Source organism: Perognathus longimembris, chromosome 11 (assembly GCF_023159225.1).
Source record: "Perognathus longimembris pacificus isolate PPM17 chromosome 11, ASM2315922v1, whole genome shotgun sequence".
NCBI lineage: Eukaryota > Metazoa > Chordata > Mammalia > Rodentia > Heteromyidae > Perognathus > Perognathus longimembris.
The window spans coordinates 23966864-23985803 of NC_063171.1; positions in this window are offsets into that span (position 1 = coordinate 23966864).

Sequence of the window (18940 nt, forward strand, 5' to 3'; positions counted from 1 at the left end):
TTCAATTCCTCCATGTTGAAGTACATTGATACTATTCATTATTTAATCGTCACACCTTCTTGACTGATAGGTAGTGGCTGCATTTTATATGGAGAAACTGAGTTTCATAGAAATGAAGCTCATTAAGCCAAAAGCATGATGAAAATATCACTTCCTGATGCAGCTTTCTTTTAAAATTACTAATGTAGCAACAAGAACTGGATGAGACATGAAATCATGATTTATAAAACCCACTAGAGAGCATAAAGCTGCAAAGAAGCCTAAATGAGTTATATTCAAGGAAAAAGGGAGCATTCAGCTATGAGCATCACTGGAACAACCCTGGAAAAAGGGAAGATTCCTTTCCAAACAGGACAAAGGAGAAACTGAGCTAATTTTCCATGAATTGCAATGACTACATGAGTTGGTATAATGGTATCCTTAGTTACAGAACATGTCTGTTCCATATGCCAACTCTAGCTTAGTCTTTATTACAGATATAAGAAGAGGGTGTAAATGGTGGGGGACTGAGAAAATGAGCTGAGAGCAATAACCCCTGAACACAAGTGAAAGGCTTGTGTCTTCTCCAAGTGTAGTAAAGTGGCTTGGTGACCACTGGGAAGGGAAAGTATGAAAAAACAAATTCCTAGCTAGACACATGGGTTCTTTCTGAGAGCAAAGCAATGTCCTACTAAGAGTGGTATTGGGAAAGAAGAATCTAGAAATCTAAAGCATATTAGATGTTAAGTGAATGCACTGAAGATACTTTCTCAAGGCTTGAGGGGAGCAATAAAGGTGGAGTAAACCCCTCCCAGCCATCTCAGATGAGTACTGGATCCATTGTTGCAGCCTTCTGAAAACTGGAGACAGCATGGCAGGGTGAAGAGAAATCTCCTGCAGTACAGGGAGAAGTGGGGCTGAAGAGAAAAGATAACTCCTCAATCATCCAAAAGCTGCTGATCAAAGTGCAGAGAAGGGAATGTCTCATGGTTCAGAAAGATGGTGACTAGGCTATAAGCATAAGAGGATTTCCAGAGCATCCATTATGCTCGCTCCAAAAGGGCATGTTCTGATCCCATTCTCTAAATACTTAAATCCAATTGTAAACTTAAATCTAATTATAGCAGCAACAATACCCAGTTCAATATAGATTAGATGGAAACAGTCCTTTAAAATGCACTGATTTTTAGAAGTAAATACATTTACATGTTACATCTAGTAGTTTGTAAAACAGAAAATTATGGGACATGTGAAGGGGCAAAAACATATTACATGCAATCTAGAAAAAAAGAGCCAAAAGAAATAGATCCGTGATGATTGCTGGTGGGTCACATGCATAATACCAGTGACTCTGGAGACTGAAATCTGAGGATTGTGGTTTGAAGAACATCCCACGTCCCCTTTTTCTCCAATTAACTAGCAAAAAGGCTAAAGCACAGGTGTGGCATAAGTGGCACAGCACTAACCATAGGAGAAAATAAAAAAGTGAGAGAATGAGGTTGTAAATTCATTCCCCAGTACTGGTACAATGAAACAAAATAAAATAAAAAGAAAGAAAGGAACAGAGCCTTACGTGGCCAAGATGTTTAAATTAATTTTTAAAAATGAAGGATTTAAAAACGATAGTGATAACTGTACTGATGGCTCTAGTACACAGAGTGAACACAATGCATGGATATATGAGAATTTCACCAGAAAATGGAATCTGTGAGAAATAACCAGTTTGAATGGAAGAAATAAAGAAACAAAATACAAGACATGCATTTTTTTAAGTTAGAATTAATATATGACCTAGCAATTACACACCTAAGCACAAATGCAAAAGAATCACACATACATGACAAGATTATTTGCAACATTAGCCAAAAGGTTGAAATAATCTATATTCATTAACAAATCAGTGAATAGGTATTAAAATGTGTGTACAAACAATAAAAAAATCCATCATTAAAAGGAGTAAACATGCATGGTGCAAATAATAATAGAGATAAACTTTGAAAACATTATTTGAAGGGAATTGTAAATGCAAAAGACAAACAATGAGACACATGGAAGATTAGAAGATGCTAGAGTTGGGGAATGGATGAAGAATTATTTTTTAATGCAGGTAGGATGGCAGCTAGAGTTTTGAAAAATTTAGATATATATAATAGTGATGGTTACATGACTTGCATGTAACAGAATCAGGCGTTTAACATGGCAAATTTTTGTTTTATATGTTTTATCACAATAACTATATTTAAAAATAACAAATGGGTGATGTAAAATAACTATGAAGACAAGTTGAAGGTACTTTCACTTACCTTGGGATAAATTGATCATCAAAAAGATAATATTTTTACAGATACACATATACAGATATAGTAATAACTTCATTGAGTAGAAACTCATCAAAAGGTAAACAATATTTCACCATGGAACATTTCTAGAGGGCAATATTTTACTTTAAATATTGGACAATAATGAGAAGGAATTAAACAAATACTCTTCATTTTTATGGCAACTGTATTCATGAAAATAAATGCTTGATAGAGATTGGCCCTTCTTTACAGAGTTTCAGATAATACTGTACAAGTAACAGATTTAAAGGATTCCCATTCTGGTAACTCTTCATGTAATATTGGATCAGCAGTGCATGTGCAAAGTTTAATGATGAGAACTATAAAGGAGAAATGTGGTTGACACTGTTGTTTCCAACCTTAGCATCACTAAAACAGGACACCCAAATGTCATGACATTCATCAGCATGAAGTGCATAGAATAACTAAAAATAATTTTTACTTTGTGAATAAGTTTTAGTTGAACAATTCAACTTGAATACAATGAACTCTCCAGTTTTATTTTTCAGTTTCAGTAAATATGGAGGATAAATATGGAGGATAGATCTACCATGAGGAAGCAACCAGCCAAGTTCAGAGTATGGGACAATTTAGAGAACAAATGATTCGATTTCCTAATTGGACTGGAAAATGTAGTATTGCAGAAAGGAAGGAAAGAGTTTTATAAAATAAAACTTAACCAAATGAGGGTAATATGGCCCTCATTTAGACTCAGAATAGAAGAACCAATTATAGCAGGATGCTAGTGGTTCATTTTTATAATCCTAGCTTTTCAGAAGGCTGACATCTAGAAGATTATTGTTTGAGGCCAGTATAGGCAGAAAAGTTCACGAGAGACACCATCTCCAAAAAAAAAAAATGTAACAAAAAGCAGAGCTGAGGTTGTTGTACAAGTGGTAGAGTGCCAGTTTAGCAAACACAAATCTTAAGTTTAAATACCAGTGTGACCTCCCACACAAGAAAACAAACCAATTAAAAATTAACATCCTGAAATCAATCGGGGAATTTTAATATGTTTTGATTATTCAGTGAAATAACATATGCTAGTTTTAGGGGGGAATAAATAATGATATATAAGTAGTATATGCACAGATAAATAGATGGATAAGGTGAATGTTCTTACAAATCAGTACAAGACAATTTTGGGGAAGAATGGTATGAGTGATGGTTTTGCTTTAAAATACTCTAGGGAAAACAAAATCAAGCACAAATGTTTGAAGATAGATGAAAAATGTTGGTAAAATGTTTATGATTACTGACAAAAAATGATTGGTTTACCAGGATGTTTTCTATTATTCCTTACAGCTTTGTGTATGTGTTTAAACATACAAGTGTTTTAAAGCTTACATTTGTCTAGCTTGAATAAGAAAATACAACTTACTTATAAAGAGTAGGACCATATTCCCACTTCTCAATTTTAGACATGGTGAGGGTAATCTGAAGAGCCACAGCAGGAATAGGCAAGGACATAGGAGGCTTAGCTTGGGACCACAAGCAAAACAGTAGCTTTGAAATGCTGTGATGGAGTTGAATTTAAAGGCAGAGACCTGCATGCAAACAGTTGGATCCTATCAACAAGGGACTTCATGTTCCCCTGTGCTCCTGGCCCGCCAGTCCCTTCTTTGTGCCAATAGCTCTTCTTCTCCCAAGCTGGAGGCTGGTTCTTCATTCAGTGAGTTAATTTTAAATGAAATGAAAATTCTGGCCATAATGTTTGGTTCACTACACAGGCAACAGGCACTGTCTGCCTCATTAATGATTAACATGGCAGCTGGTAATGTCTTGCAGCTGGTTGACCAGTTTAATGATGCCAAAATCTGACTATATCCTCCTCTGGCTCTGACCATTGCAGGGATCAGCTTTCTTCACAGTACCCTGAACTTGGTACTTGGTGAATAAGGACATCGATTATCAAGAAGAACAAGAAGGGCCAACTCAAGTGCAAAGGTTCTAATTATTTTGCTGGGTCTAACTCAGAGTATAAGACCCAGAGTACATGTATTTTGATTTTGAAATATATATTCAATATTCTCAAAGGTAAGACTAAGTCTTGGAAAGAGTGAAGGACCAGAGTTACTATAGACAGTCCCTGGAATTTGTAGGAGGTGCTGGATACACAGAAACAGAATTGAGAATCTAATCTTTCTTAGAAGTAGATACAAAGCCAGAATTAAGGGATCAAGTGACCTACAAAAAGAGGCTGAGATCTGAGAATCATAGTAAAGCCAGCACTATCAGGAAAATCCATGAAATTCTTATATCCAGTTAACTAGCCAAGATTCCGAAGTAGGGTTGTGGGCTCCAGGATAAAGCTCAGGGACAGTGCCCAGTCTCTGGTTCAAACCCCAGTAATACCGCGTACGCACGCACACATACACACATACACACAACAACAACAACAACAACAATGCAGCCAAGATAACGCAGAGATATGAACATCAAACTTAATCTTCTTACATTTCTGCAAAGCTAAAAATCTAAGGAGTGTGTGCATAACTCATAATGTTCATGGAAATTGTTTATGGTGTGGGGAAACAGGCAGAAAGGAGTAAAGGTAAACAGGTGAGCTTTTATATCAATGTCCTGACTGACAACCTCAGCCATTTTATAGTATCTGTGTAATTTTGGACACATTTCTTCTTGTGATTTTCTCATGTACAAAATAGAGCATTTAGGGGGTCAAATAATTAATGACTATAAGGATAATCAATAGTACTACTTAGAAAATTTCAAATATTAGCTTTATTTTTTTCTCTATCAGTTATAAGGTGTTCACACCAACCTTATCTATTATTTATTAAACCTCCAAGCATGTAATGTATTATCATCTTCATCATCATCGTGTGTGTGTGTGTGTGTGTGTGTGTGTGCGCGCGCGCGCTGGTTAGTCCTGGGGCTTGGACTCAGAGATTGGGCAATGTCCCTTAACTTTTTTTGCTCTAAACTAGTGCTCTACTCCTTGTGACTACTCCTTCCAGCTTTTTTTAATATTTACTTATTTATTGGTGGTTAATTGGACATATGAATCTCTGGGACTTTCATGCCTGGATTGGCTTCAAATCCTGACCTTCAGATCTCAGCTTCCTGAGTAGCTAGAATTACAGGTGTGAAACACAGGTTCCTGGTTTAGGTATTGTTATTTTGATGTTGCAGACAAGTAAACCAAGGCTAACAATTACTCTTACCATTGCCACAAAACAGTAAAGTTGGTACTAAGCCAGGTCTTCCTCTAGTGTGACATCTGCCCTTGGACGCATACACTAGTCACTTTGTCATGGTCACTCATTTTAGGTCTTTTGATACTTTCTGACTACTCTTTGCCCTTGCTTTCCTGATGACCTTGATCAGCTCGCCTGGCCTATACAATTCATAATTTACTGCAACCTAGGTTAGTTTGCCAACAGTACCATGCAAGTCAGCACAGAGTGCTGAGTTGGGGCCATTTCTGTCCTGGCTGTTGGACTTCCCTGATTCCCCTGATTTAAATGATGCTGATAATATTCTAGGCTGTGAAGACTGATTTTGAGCTAAGTGCTTGAACACTTAATTTGCTTTCGCTTAATGCATTCGGTGACAGTGCCTGTTCTGTGACCCAGGTTATTTATTTTTTCAGCACTTCAAGCTGCAAGGACGCCAGAGGAGAGTAGATGATTAGGAATCACACACTCCCCGCCCCCCATCCCCACTCCATCCCCACCCCAATCTCTGCTCCCACAAAATGGAATGGAACACAGACACGTGCGCACATATGGGAGTCTCAGCACTCGCCCCGCCTCCCCGTGGGAACGAAGACTTCACAGTGCCAGAACAGACACTATTTCACTTGGAAGAAGTGTTCCATTTTTACCCTTCTAAAACCTTGTCAGGGTAAGAAAAACAGAAGCTGTGACTTTTCAATGCCATCTGGTAAGTTAGATTGAGCATCGGCGTTGCCGTGGCGCGTGTCTGTTGTGAGGAAACAGCCCATGTTAGGATTGAGTGGCTGACGCTCCCATGGGACTCGGGGGCTGAGGCCTCCTTGATTAGATGAATGACAGGAATTTCCCATTTTTCCCCATGACCATCTCTGTCCCCTTTCAGATGCACTCATCCTGTGCAAGATACCTATGTGCTAACAGTCTTAGACCACCTGCCCCAGGTCCTGGCAAAGCTCTGATTGAGTTAATGAGGATTTTATTAATCTCAGTGCATGCCAATGTGAGGATATGACTTCTAACTCTTCTATTATGTCCACAGAATCCCTGGTCATATCCAGTCAAGTGCAATGACACATGCTATCCAATTGAAAATAGGGTAAAGTAAGTTCTTCGCCTGCTTCCTCTGTCAGGGCTGATTACTCCTTCTACAGTGGTCACTGTGGAATGAAAACAAGGACAGGCCCCGACCTAGAAGAAGGAAGGAATGTCTGCCAGTGGAATTAGGAAGGTGGTAGTATGTGGTCACTTCACATGGCCTAAGTGGCCTGGTTGGTGTTAAGGAGATAGTTGAAGAGGCTGTTCCTGGCCTCCTCCTCCTCCATCACTGAGCCTTGACACACTTGAGTGAATCTGAAAATGTTTTATGCAACTTTGCTTCAAGTTTATGACACCCTGACCCTTAGCTTGCTGTTGCCGCAGAATCACAGGACCTAATTCATCCCTGCCCTGTGCAAAGAGACATTAGATAGTATGGCAAAGTGTGTAATGTATATCCTCTGGCAAGGGGACTATATTTCCCACATTTCTATGTGTTTCCTGTTATGGTATCCATAAGCAAGATTTTTCTGTGCTATTTGGAGGGCAAATGTGAAGTGGTGCCCATTTAGTAGCTTACATATATTATTGCTGATCTGCTGATTCACCTTGTTAGTGTTTAGCAACAATGGATCCACAATTACTTTATCTTCTACCAGCTTTTCTGACAGGCTCTGTGTGTGTGTGTGTGTGTGTGTGTGTGTGTGTGTGTGTGTGTGCACGTGCGCGCATGTGTATGGATGTGACAGCAACAGATATTCACATTTTCATTGCAGGCCTCTCTTCTCTTTCAACCACCTATCTGCCTGCTCTGTGGTCTTCAGGCTCCAATATCATCTTTGCAGAGGCTGTTTAACCAGGTCTTGCAATTACAGAAAGTCAAATCTCCATAATATAGCCAGCACCTATCCACATGTATGTGCATCCATAAATCTACTTGTCTGTTAGTCTGTATGTCCATTTGTGTATGTGTCAAAATCCCCAGTGCTTCTTTTTAGGGGAGATGAACCTTGATTGATACAAATTAAGTTAGAGTCATAAATCTTATGAATGTTCTAAGGCTGAATCCCCTTAAGACTGCTACATAGAAATTTCTGGATAGAGTAATCATGACCAGACTCACTCAAACAGGTTGTTCTGGGAAACTTAGAGTCTACACACGTAGGTAGTCATAACTGCTGTGTAGATGGATGTATTAGCATTGCATAAGCATTCCCCAATGACCCAGCAAATGCTTTCCTAATGTACTTTTCCCTCATTCTCATCCCTGCCCCTCCTTCTGCACTCAGATCTCTGGGGAATCTGAGCCTGGCTGGCCCTGAACCATTCTAGGTGTAACAGATCAGCTTCTCTGTAGGAGCCAGCTAGGTGGAAGACTTCAAGAAAAGGGCACAGCTGGGGAGCTAGTGAGGCAAAGTCTGAAGGCAGCCTCCGCATTGTGGGACAGACAAATGAAGCAGGGAGCATATTTGCTTTCTCTTACTACAATGTGGGAGCATCAGAACTGTGGCTCAGTCCAAGATCAGAGGAAGTTCCAAACAAGAAGCCAGCTTGGCCCAACTGCTTTCCTCTGCCCCCCTGCTGATTGCTGGGTGTGATGTGGAAGATTAAGGTTGACACTCTTTTCTCCTAAGGCTGGGAGTAGAAATGAGGCACCTCTTCCTTTCATCAAGAACACAGAAATTATAAATACTAGTAGTTTTGACTAAGTCCCTTGCTATAAGATTTAACATGTGCTTTGTACTTTGAGGTTTGATGGGGAGCTGGATGTCTCCTGGCAATTTTTCAGCACAAAGTAATGACAGCTTGAATAAAATTCATTGGTTACTATTTTCTTCCAACTCTTAGTTATTGTTTTACAGTAGCTCATTACTTTCCCAAGTTAGAATTGGTAGCAGAAACAGAAGGGGTAAAATACCACCAAGGGGACTATTCTTTCACTGTTCATAGCAGGTGTCTCCATTAGGTTTGTCCTAACAGCCACGTTCAGATGTATCAAATTAGTTAAAAGGGCCATGGGTTTATCTGCATAGGATCTGTGTTTTATCCTGCATACTTAGATACTAGAATGCTGGTGCATTCTAGGTCATTCTTGGAATAAATTGCATTGTTACACACCAGAATCCACATGAGTACATCCATGGGGGAAATTTCAACTGAGAAAGGAGAGAGGTATATGGAAAAGAATGCTGCTGTGTTCTGCGGCCTGTTAAAGTAGAAGACCTAGGGTACAAAAGGAAGCTGCAAATATCTGGAAATTATTTTTGAGGAATTTATCACCTATAGATTACTAATGAGGAAAGTAATGTTTTTGAGGATGAGGGAGGTTACAATAATAACTACTTGGGTCTGACATACCATGAAGTCTTTATGTGACCACTCTCAGGCCCCAAATACACTCAGGAATTGCCTATTTGATCTGATGCAAATGTAAATGCTGGTTTAATTTACTATTCCACAATACATGTGGAAAAAGGAGTCAAAGTCTGTCAGTGATGAGAGTTCTTCGCATTCAAGGGATTATTCTCCTCTTCTGAAGGGAAAATCCAGTCATCTGTATTAACCCCTCACCCCACCCCACCCCCAAAAAAAATCCCCATTTCACCTCTTTCCACTCCCTCCATTCCTCCTTGCTGCTGTTAGATTCTGGGTTGTTTGGAGGTTTATGTTCTTTGCCAGCAGCCTGCAGGCTTAAAAACACAAGCTCACTCTTTGACTGAGTTAAAAGAACATCTCCATCTGATTTCCTTAGGGATTTGATTGAGTTTTCTTTAACATTTTTTTTCTTTTCTTTCCTCCTCTGCCTCTGTCTTTTCTCTACACCTGCCTTCCTTCCTGTTTCAGATTTCCTCCCCCCTCTCACCTCCCTCTTCTGTGCTCTGCACAGAGTGACAGGAAACTCAATCTAAGCAGAAGGCAGTGGTGAGGCAGCAGAGGGGAGTGCTAGGGAGACTCTGCAAGGAATGGGGCAGCAGGAGGTAGCTCATGTCATTCCAAAGAAGCTGGAGGCCTGTAAGTACGGGCACGGAGTCCTGTGATTACACACTCCATAAAACCTACCCTGCTGTAGTCGGATCCCATGCCAGGAGGATTAAGTGAGTTTTGTTAAGACCGTTAAGGAAACAGTGAGTGGCAGCAGTTACTGGAGCTGTAGGAGATTTGTTGGAGTAAAGCAAGGCTGGGCTGCCTGGCTTGATTGGACAGAGGAGAGGGCCAATTATCCAGATCTGCATGAAGGCTTGAGCGTAGGAAGGACATGGAAACAAGGGATTAATTGGCCAGTCTTTCCATACAAGAATGAAGCAGGCTTTAGAGAAGACTCCAGGGAGTCCACGAAACAACCATTCTGTGTTTTTTTTTCTGTTTGACTTGTGTTTATTGTTCTTTTTCCAAGGAGCTCAAAGTACTTTATATTCCTCACCCAGTTTTCAATTGATTTGTGTTTTATCCTGCATATTGAGCTGAGGATGGGCATGGCAGGCACTGGACATTCTGGACCGGCCTCTGAGAATCCAGGTTCAGTCCATGTGAATTCACCTCTAACCTAGGTCAGTCTTCTTTGCATCTCCTCAGACGGTAGAACTGATCAACAACGTCATTCTATTAATGAGAAAACCCACCAATGAGCAAAAGGGACATTTGTAATTCCTCACCAGTATAGTTCCCTTCCAAGATCTAGGGAGAACCTAGTAATATAGTCATATGCATATGTGTTTGGATATTAACCGTTTATATTCTATTCAGTTGGTTAAAATCACTGTTTCTTTCAACTGTAAGACTGCTGCTATCTTATTGGAATGTCTTTGGTATTATGGATATTTCCAATGAAGGAGAAACCCAAGTGAGCTGTATTTGCTATGTTAATGGAGTTACCACCACTGCTATGGAGAAGTGACTTATAACCAGCTGCCCTGATCGAAGAAGGGCTTCCAGGAATATTTCTACCACCTGCTGTGGTGACTTAGCAGCATAGTTATAGGCTTGGAAGTTGTACTATGACATTAAGAAGTTTTATGATGCCTGGCACTGAATGTCCATGGTTAATAGCAAAGGCATATGAGTTAGCTTTACTCCATCCTGGTTTGCAATCTTTTGAATAAATGCCCAGGAATGGAATTGATAGATCATAGGGTAGTTCTGTGTATAATTTTTTGAGGAACCTCCACACTGCTTTCCAGAATGGCTGAACAAGTTTATATTCCCTTTAACAGTATATTTGGGTCCTCTTTTGGCTGAATACTCACCAGCATCTGTTCTCATTTGTTTTCTTGATAATGATCATTCTAACTGGGATGAGGTGGAATCTCAGTGTTGCTTTGATTTGTATTTCCTTTATGACCAGAGATATTAGGCATTTCTTCATGCACCTATTGGCCATTTTTACTTCTTCTGGAAAGACTTTCTCTAGCTCACTAGTCCATTTATTATTTGTGTGGTTGTGTTTTTGAGGATTTAATTCTTTGAGTTCCCTATATATTCTGGACAAGAGGCAACTTTCTGATGTATAGCTGGCAAAAATCATCCACCATTCTTTAGGCTGTCTTTTTAGCTTGTGGCTATGTTCTTTGCCATGCAAAAACAACTTTTTAGCTTGATGCAGTTGCAGTCCCATTTTTCAAGACTTTCTTTGATTTGCTGTGCTTCTGGATCTTTACTTAGAAAGTTTCTACCTGTGCCCAGGAGCCTTAATGTTTCCCCAACTCTTTACTCTGACCGTAAAAAAACCACCACGCCAACCATGCTTATTGCAGCACTATTCACCATAGCTAAGGTATGGAACCAGATCAGATGCCCCTTAGTGGAAAAATGGATCAAGAAAATGTGGTACCTATACACAATGGAATTTTAATCTTCCATTAGAAAAAATGGTACTGTACCATTTATAAAGAAATGGAAACACTTGGGATAAAATATGTTAAATGAAGTAAGTAAAGCACAGGGTGACAAGAGTCCATCCTTTACCTTATATGTGGAAGCTATATTTAGCTTACAAATTCATGAGTAAATACTTTGGATGGTAGGCAAGTATATTAACTGAAATATAGTAGATTCAAAGGGTAACTCAAAAAGTATAATTTCTTTGAAGAGCAAAGGCAAAATTCAGCCAAATAAAACACCAAGAAATGGGTACTCAAAAGGGATAAAGTGAAGTCAGAGGAAAAGGTAGAAAAACAAAGAGGAGAAGAGCAGGGAAATGCTGACAAGAATCCAATGTATACTCTACAAAATTAAGAAGATGAGTGAAGAGGTGGGTAGAGGAGGATACATGAGAATGTTAAAAGGGGTGACATTGATCAAGATGCATTGTATTCATAAACTGCTTCATTAAATGACAACTTTGTCAAATTGAGAGAATATACAGAATTAGAAGTTAGTCTATAGGATGTTCCTTTGCACATTACAGTTCATTGGAAAGAAATTTAATAGTAGTTTTTTCAAATCCTAAGTTTTTACACTATTATAAGTTGTCAATAATAAGAGGTAAATATTCAACAATTATCCTAGAGGAAAGACTAAATCTTCTTTCTATTTCTTCTTTAGGAAGTATAATAAAAATCATTGATATAGGAAGGAGTGATTATGTGTTAAATAATGAATGAAGAAAGAAGCAATGTGGGAATGTGCCAGACAATTAATAAAGGTATTAGGTTGTTTTCTAACATTTTGATGCATTATTTTCAAAATTTTCTGTTATTTTATACAAGTAGAATTTTCCAATTGTTTACGCATGAGACTCCAGAAATCCTGAATCTGCCCTTGGGTGTTTGGGTTGCCCTTGTGAATTCTGGCTCCTGGTGGTTCTCTAATGCCCCATGGAGGGATTTTATCGACCTGACTATAAGTCTTGGGTTCAGATCATAAGCAGATCCAGTGAAAGAACTTCCCAATCACTCATTTAAACTCTTTCTAAGGAATGATACTGTATATATTCTCTCAGATGCCAAAATTAGACCTAAGAAAAAAAGCAGAAATGAGCATGGAACTATATGAAATGGGACATGAGGAGGTAGGAAAGAAAAAAATGGGTGATGTGGAATACATCTATTCACATCTGAAAAAGCCATAAGGAAACCAACTTAAATATTGTGAAAAATAAAATAAGAAAGGAGTGTGGGGAGAATAGATAAAAAAGAGCAAGAGAGGGAATACAGATGACCAAAGTATATCATACTTATCTATCGTAATATCACTCCTTCACATTGTGCAATTCATGTGCTAATAAAAGGTGGAGAAAAACAAAACAAAACAAAGAAACCAAGCCAGGTGACGGGTTCACAAGGGTAATCCCAGTTACTCTGGAAGCAGAGGTAGGAGGATATCATGGGAGGCCAGCCCAGGCAAAAGCATAGGACCCTATACAAAACACATACTAAAAGCAAAACCAACTGGAAACATAACCCACGTGGTAGTGTTTACCTAGCAGGATGAGATCATGAATTTACTCACACGTACTACTTAGATAAGTAAATTTTTTTAAAAACTTGCTTTAATACATTCTGATTTTAAATACAAACAAAATCCTTTGGAGTATTTTGCCTTTCTAAGGCTTTTTTCTCCTCCTTTTCAGAAGTAAAATCATGCGAGATTTAACAGAAAGAACCCTGGGATACATCTGATTGTAGTTAAAAATTGGATACGACTTAATTGTGTGAAACTAACCAAGTCAATATATCTTGTTTGACCTCAATTTTCTCAGCTCTTACCTGGACATAATTATGACGATTCCCCTCTCTTACAGGGTTATAGTGGGTACCATTGAGATTAAGGAGAGGTTAAAGTACAGAATGTTCTGCAAATAGAAAGGATTATGTTTTATTTACAAAGTCAAAGAAATCATCTTGTAAACTGAGATTTTAGGTATTTAGGAATTCCATACGAGTTTATATTTTTATGCATTGGTCCTTCTGACAGTCATAGCCACTTTGTGCTTTACAGGTCTAATGTAGAAAGCCATGACACCTGGTGGCATGTGTGGTGGGGCAGGCAACCATACATCTTAGATGTTGGAAGTCATTAGAGGATTTGGTGTATAAAAGGGGGCTTATTCCCATTCACATTGGAAGGGCAGCCCCTTAAAAGTGACTTTATTCCCAAGCACGGAGTCCTCTGGTGCTTCTAATTGACTTGAAAGTATCTTGTCTTTCCTGGGAAATGTCGCCTAGTCCTTTTCAAGTGCACTTCCAAGCAACCAGGATCAATACATTGCTTAAGTTAAGGGTATTAGACAGTGATTGGCAGCCTGGATAAATGTCTGCTTTGACGGCTTGCATCAGTTCCATTGCTGAAACCCGTTCTTATCTGCAGTTACCAGCAACCTAGGAAGCAATGTCTTGAAATGAGATGTAATTCAGAAATAGAATCCATGAGTGTAGCCCTTCTAGTCTCCAGGCTTAACTTCATCATAGGGGTTGGAGGTCCAAGTCATTTCCAATTAAACAGTTCTTTGCTGAGCACTGTTTTGTTTTGGACATTGTATTGTACATGGTGGGATATAATGGCAATCAAGTTTGTCCTTCCCGGTAATGAGTTCATAGAACAGTAGGTATTAAACACATATATAAAGACAAACAACTCCAAAAGCAATGCGTGCAAAACCATTTGGTGTAAACCAACTGAACAACTCATGGGGGGAGAAGACGAGGGGGAGGCGGGAGGGGGGAATGAGGGAGGAGGTAACAAACAATACAAGAAATGTACCCAAGGCCTAACGTATGAAACTGTAACCTCTCTGTACATCACTTTGACAATAAATAAGAAAAAAAAGAAACCCACATATATAAGCTGCTTATATCAATTAGGCTAGTGACTGTAACTTCCATAGAGAAAAGGGAAAGATAATGTTCTTTTACTTGGCATTTAATTGTCTTTATTTGAACAATGAAAAAAGCTGAGTGAAAAGCCAACCTATAGGTTAAGAAATTGGTGCATCATCCCTTACCTAGACTCAGTCCACAAGTGACTCTTCATTCTCTTTGGCTATCTGATACTCATTTCCCATGAAGTGTTGACCACAACATATAGCCTTACAGTGAATAAAAGGACAGCATGATTTAATATTTTAGGCTTTTGTATTTACAAATAATGATGCTGGCTTTTGATGATAGCATGGGTGCTTGACAGGGGAGCATTTGGTGTTCATCTATAGCCACTTTCCTCTCAGTTCTTCTGAGGCTACTTAACAGTGAAATAATTCTAGACCTACACATTGTGCCTGAGAACAGAGGGGGACCACTGCCTGACCAATGAAAGGACTGACTGTACAACTTTGGTTCCCTTTGTATGGTCCAGCCATCTACCAAAACATCTGATTATTTGTAAATAAACACAGATAAGAAAGTGTCTTACCTAGAGTAAACTGGAGTCTCGTGCATTCTTAAAAGTCCTACATTCCAGTCTCACCACGGCCACAGGTCTAATGTAGGCAACCTCAGATTGACCCCTCTCCAACCTTACTTCCTCATCCATTTGGGGACATTTGTGTGTTTTTCTGGACATTATTGCTTTCATTTGTTAAAGCCTGGGTTCTCCCTGGAAGGACTTGGGAAGTTAAGGGCAATAACAGCAGTGAGCACTGGACAGTCCACCTCAATAGGCTTCCTCCATCGTTCTTAGTGTCCTCCTTTCCTGCTGGCCTCTACTGCTTCCACTCTGATTCTTCCAGTTACCCCGTGGCTACGTCTCTGTTCTGGCAGCTCCAGCAGCTCTTCCCATTACTCCCTGTATGGACCTTGTGGACCTTACTATGGTCCTGGTTTCTCAGATGCCTGAATTTTCTGTAAGCTTATGCCCACTTCTTCATGCACCATAGAATGGGAGACATTTAGAGATGGGAGATCCTGAGTGTTATTAAAAAACAAAGGGGCACTTGAATAGGCACTATGGCTAATGATTTTAAAGCTGCAGCATAGTCCTTTTAAGTAATATGTTTCAAGAAATTCATGGTATTATTACTGGTAGTGATAGTAATAACACTGATATCATTATTTATTATTATTTAATACATATTCTTTTTTTGTAAGAGAAAGGGACCTAGAGAAGTGGTCTTTGAATTTGAATGTGCATACAAATGTTGCTGAAATGAATATTTTTATCCAGAATCTCTAAGCTTTGAAATTTTAACAAGCTTTCAATTGAGGCTGGTGTTCATGGTCTATGGATCATAGTTTGAGTAACAAAGGCCTAAGGGACCTTGAAAAGAGCAAGAAACTAGGGGTATTGTCTTGAAGAAAGAAAATAATATTGAGAGTGTTTGTTCTCTAAGCATCTCTGAAGTCAAGAACATAGATTGGAGAAAGCACTGCTGCAAGTATTGTAGAGTACCTATGTTTATAATTTTTTGTAATTGTGATTATTGTCTGATTTCCCATGAAAATAATAGAAACTTCAATGAAATACAAAAGGGATGCAAAAGTTTATTTTGCATCATATCATAAAAGAGGTATTTTTCCTTGCATCAATATTGTAGAAGAGGAATCTTTGTCTTGCCCAAGGTGAGCCATGAAGGACCTAAATCTTATAGGTTTATGGAAAGGCAAAACATGGAAAGTCATGGGAGTCCCAGGATAGAGCAGTGTCCTTCACAGGTCATTTGTGTGATCTTTCTTGTATTTCTGAGTTCCTGTTTTCCCCAGTTTATAGTATAAGCTTTTCAGATGATAGGCTCCAAGCTGAAACACTTTCTGTTTCGTATTGGTAATTTCATTAATAGTACCATGAACACTGTATTAATAGCATTTTTTGGCCCAGACATTATTTCACTTAATAAGCACAACCAGTGCTAAAGTGTCTTCACTTTAACACCCTCATCATAATAACACATGCATTATATTTTGCCTATGTATTTTACTTATTGTGTCTCCAAATAGACTGTAACCTCAGGCTCATTCACTCATTGCTTGCTAGCCCCAAGAACAGCATCTCATGCATAGTGACTCCTCAGTATGAATTTGTGAAACAAGTGAATGGGTGGATGAGAAAGGTTAAGGAATTTACCTTAGGTTACCCACATAATAAATGCTATAGTCACAATTTGAATTTTGTACCACTTTGCTTAAAACCCTTACCTACTTGGCTGTGCTCTGATTCCATTCTGTTGGTTGCTTCATAACTACATTATCCTGATTGAAAATCTTAATACATGAGTTTCTGAGTTCAGTGTTGTGTATACCACCTGAATACCTGAATGTTAGTTATCAAGGACATCTGAGAGGTCAACACAGAACTGACCAATAGGCTAACTTCAGGTCATTTGTGCTTCCATATAAGGGGAGCATAAAGATAATGAGGACATGACTACTGGTGGGGGGGATAAACAACCTGTATCAGCAGGACATCTCAGAGTGAGATTTTCTATAGAAGGCCCATTGTATCTTTCCTTTAATGGGTTGTCATTTGCTCAGCTCTAGCAGAGGATTTTCTTATTTACTATTCTTTTTGGGTTTCAAGGATAACCTTACAAGGCACACATTTAAGTTGGAGACACTGGAATCTCTACTGGAAACAGTCAAGCAATCCTCCTAAGTCACAAGGATTTAATGAGCAGACAAGAGACAGCAGTTGGGTTTGGTGGGAGGTCCTTCTGCTGACCTATATGCACAGCTTTAAAATATCATCGGAGCTTCAAGATGGCAGCTTTGGAAGAACTGTGGGAAGCAAAATCAACAAGTCTGCTAGGGCTGAGCTCTTGATTGAGAAAGAGCATCTTGGCATCTCCTTACAAAGATGAGATGCATATACATCAGTGAAGTGTGCATCCATTGAGAAAGGCAATCAAATCCTGTTAAGGAGACAGAGGATGCATACTATAGATCCCCCACAAACTCAAGGGTATACAAGTGCAAGTGATTACACCTGACAGATGCCACATTCTCAAATGCTCTTAGGTGTGACCATACCCATAGAGGAGAGTTTCTAAACAAGGTCATCTTTGATGAAAATAAAGTGTTATGTGCCTCTGAGATAGTTGTTACTGGGAAAGGTAGAATGTGATGCTATTTTGTGCTAACAAAATTGGGAATCTTTCCAATTTTTGTTGTTTAAGGATCCTATATTCTTTACCTCACATATGGCATATACACTTGCACATCTGAAATGGACACTGAAGAGCAAACTAAGCAATTCAAGGGCAGCGGGGAGGAGGGAAGAAATGAGAGAAAAAGAAGGACCCGATTACACTAAGCAAAAGGAAAGAAATATATGTATATATCACCTCAACTGGAAGGAAATGTTTTATTGTTAATAATCATCGAAGTCATAAGCATCGTAGACTAGATTGACAATGCTCATCAAGGGGAATATTTTTTTTTAAAAAATGAAAGCAAGGGGTGGGTGGGTTGAGGGTTGCAGGAAGGGGTAATAAGTATGACAAGAAATGTATATATATTCACTACCTTTAGTATGTAATTGTAACCCCTCTGTACATCATCTTGACAATAAAAATGGATTTTTTGTTATTTTGGTGTGGAAGTCACAATTTTTGAAAAGTCAACATCAGAAAATTACCTAGACTTTCATCATCTAATAAGATGTGTCATCTTCTAATTAGTTCATTATACATTTAGAGTAGCACCAAATGAAATACTCAATCTTTAGTGGTTTTATTGAAAACTAAGATTCATTGTTTCTATTAATTCTCCTGAAAGAAAAACCCTTTTGTGTGAGAAAATGTTGCATCTCAGGGGAAGGACTTTCAAATTCATGTAAACCCACGTTAAGATAGAGTTTCCCATGGCATAATGTATTGAAGAAGGGATTAATTTTCAAGGCCCTTTCACAAAGTCTTAAAAATATGGAAACAAGAGCAAGGAAAACAACTCTTTTCAAATTTAGGGTGATCAGTAGCTCATACTTTACCTTCAACGCATGAGTTTTGTCTGTAACAAAGGATTGAGGAGTTTTCTGCGAAAGGTCCATACATCACAAGAATCTCCAAACCCAAATGAAGGCCCAGCTCCATCAGGAATAACAAATGTCCAAGCTGTTTCAGACCATAATTTATTTCTGTTCCCAGAGTTCATCACGTGATCTGCAACTACTGCTCATTTTCTGAAAATAATTTCTCTAGATGTCCATGGGCTTCCAGCTCTCATCATCCAGAACAGTAAAGAATAGTCACATCCTCTCACATAATTTATCCCAGTGTCCACAAATCTCTCCAGGTCTCCACAAACAAAGCAGGATGCAAAATACAAAATTCAAAATACAATTGTTCATCAGTGCATGGGCATTTCTCCAAGTGCACAGTAGAAAATGTGAATAAATGAGAAAATTGTGGGCTTGGGACTTTTAGCCAGTAGCTCTGTTTTTACTCTTGCTTCACACTAAACTAAATGAGTTTCTGGTTACAAATAGTTCCCCCTGGTTTCTAATTTGTAATCCCCATTGTAGCTT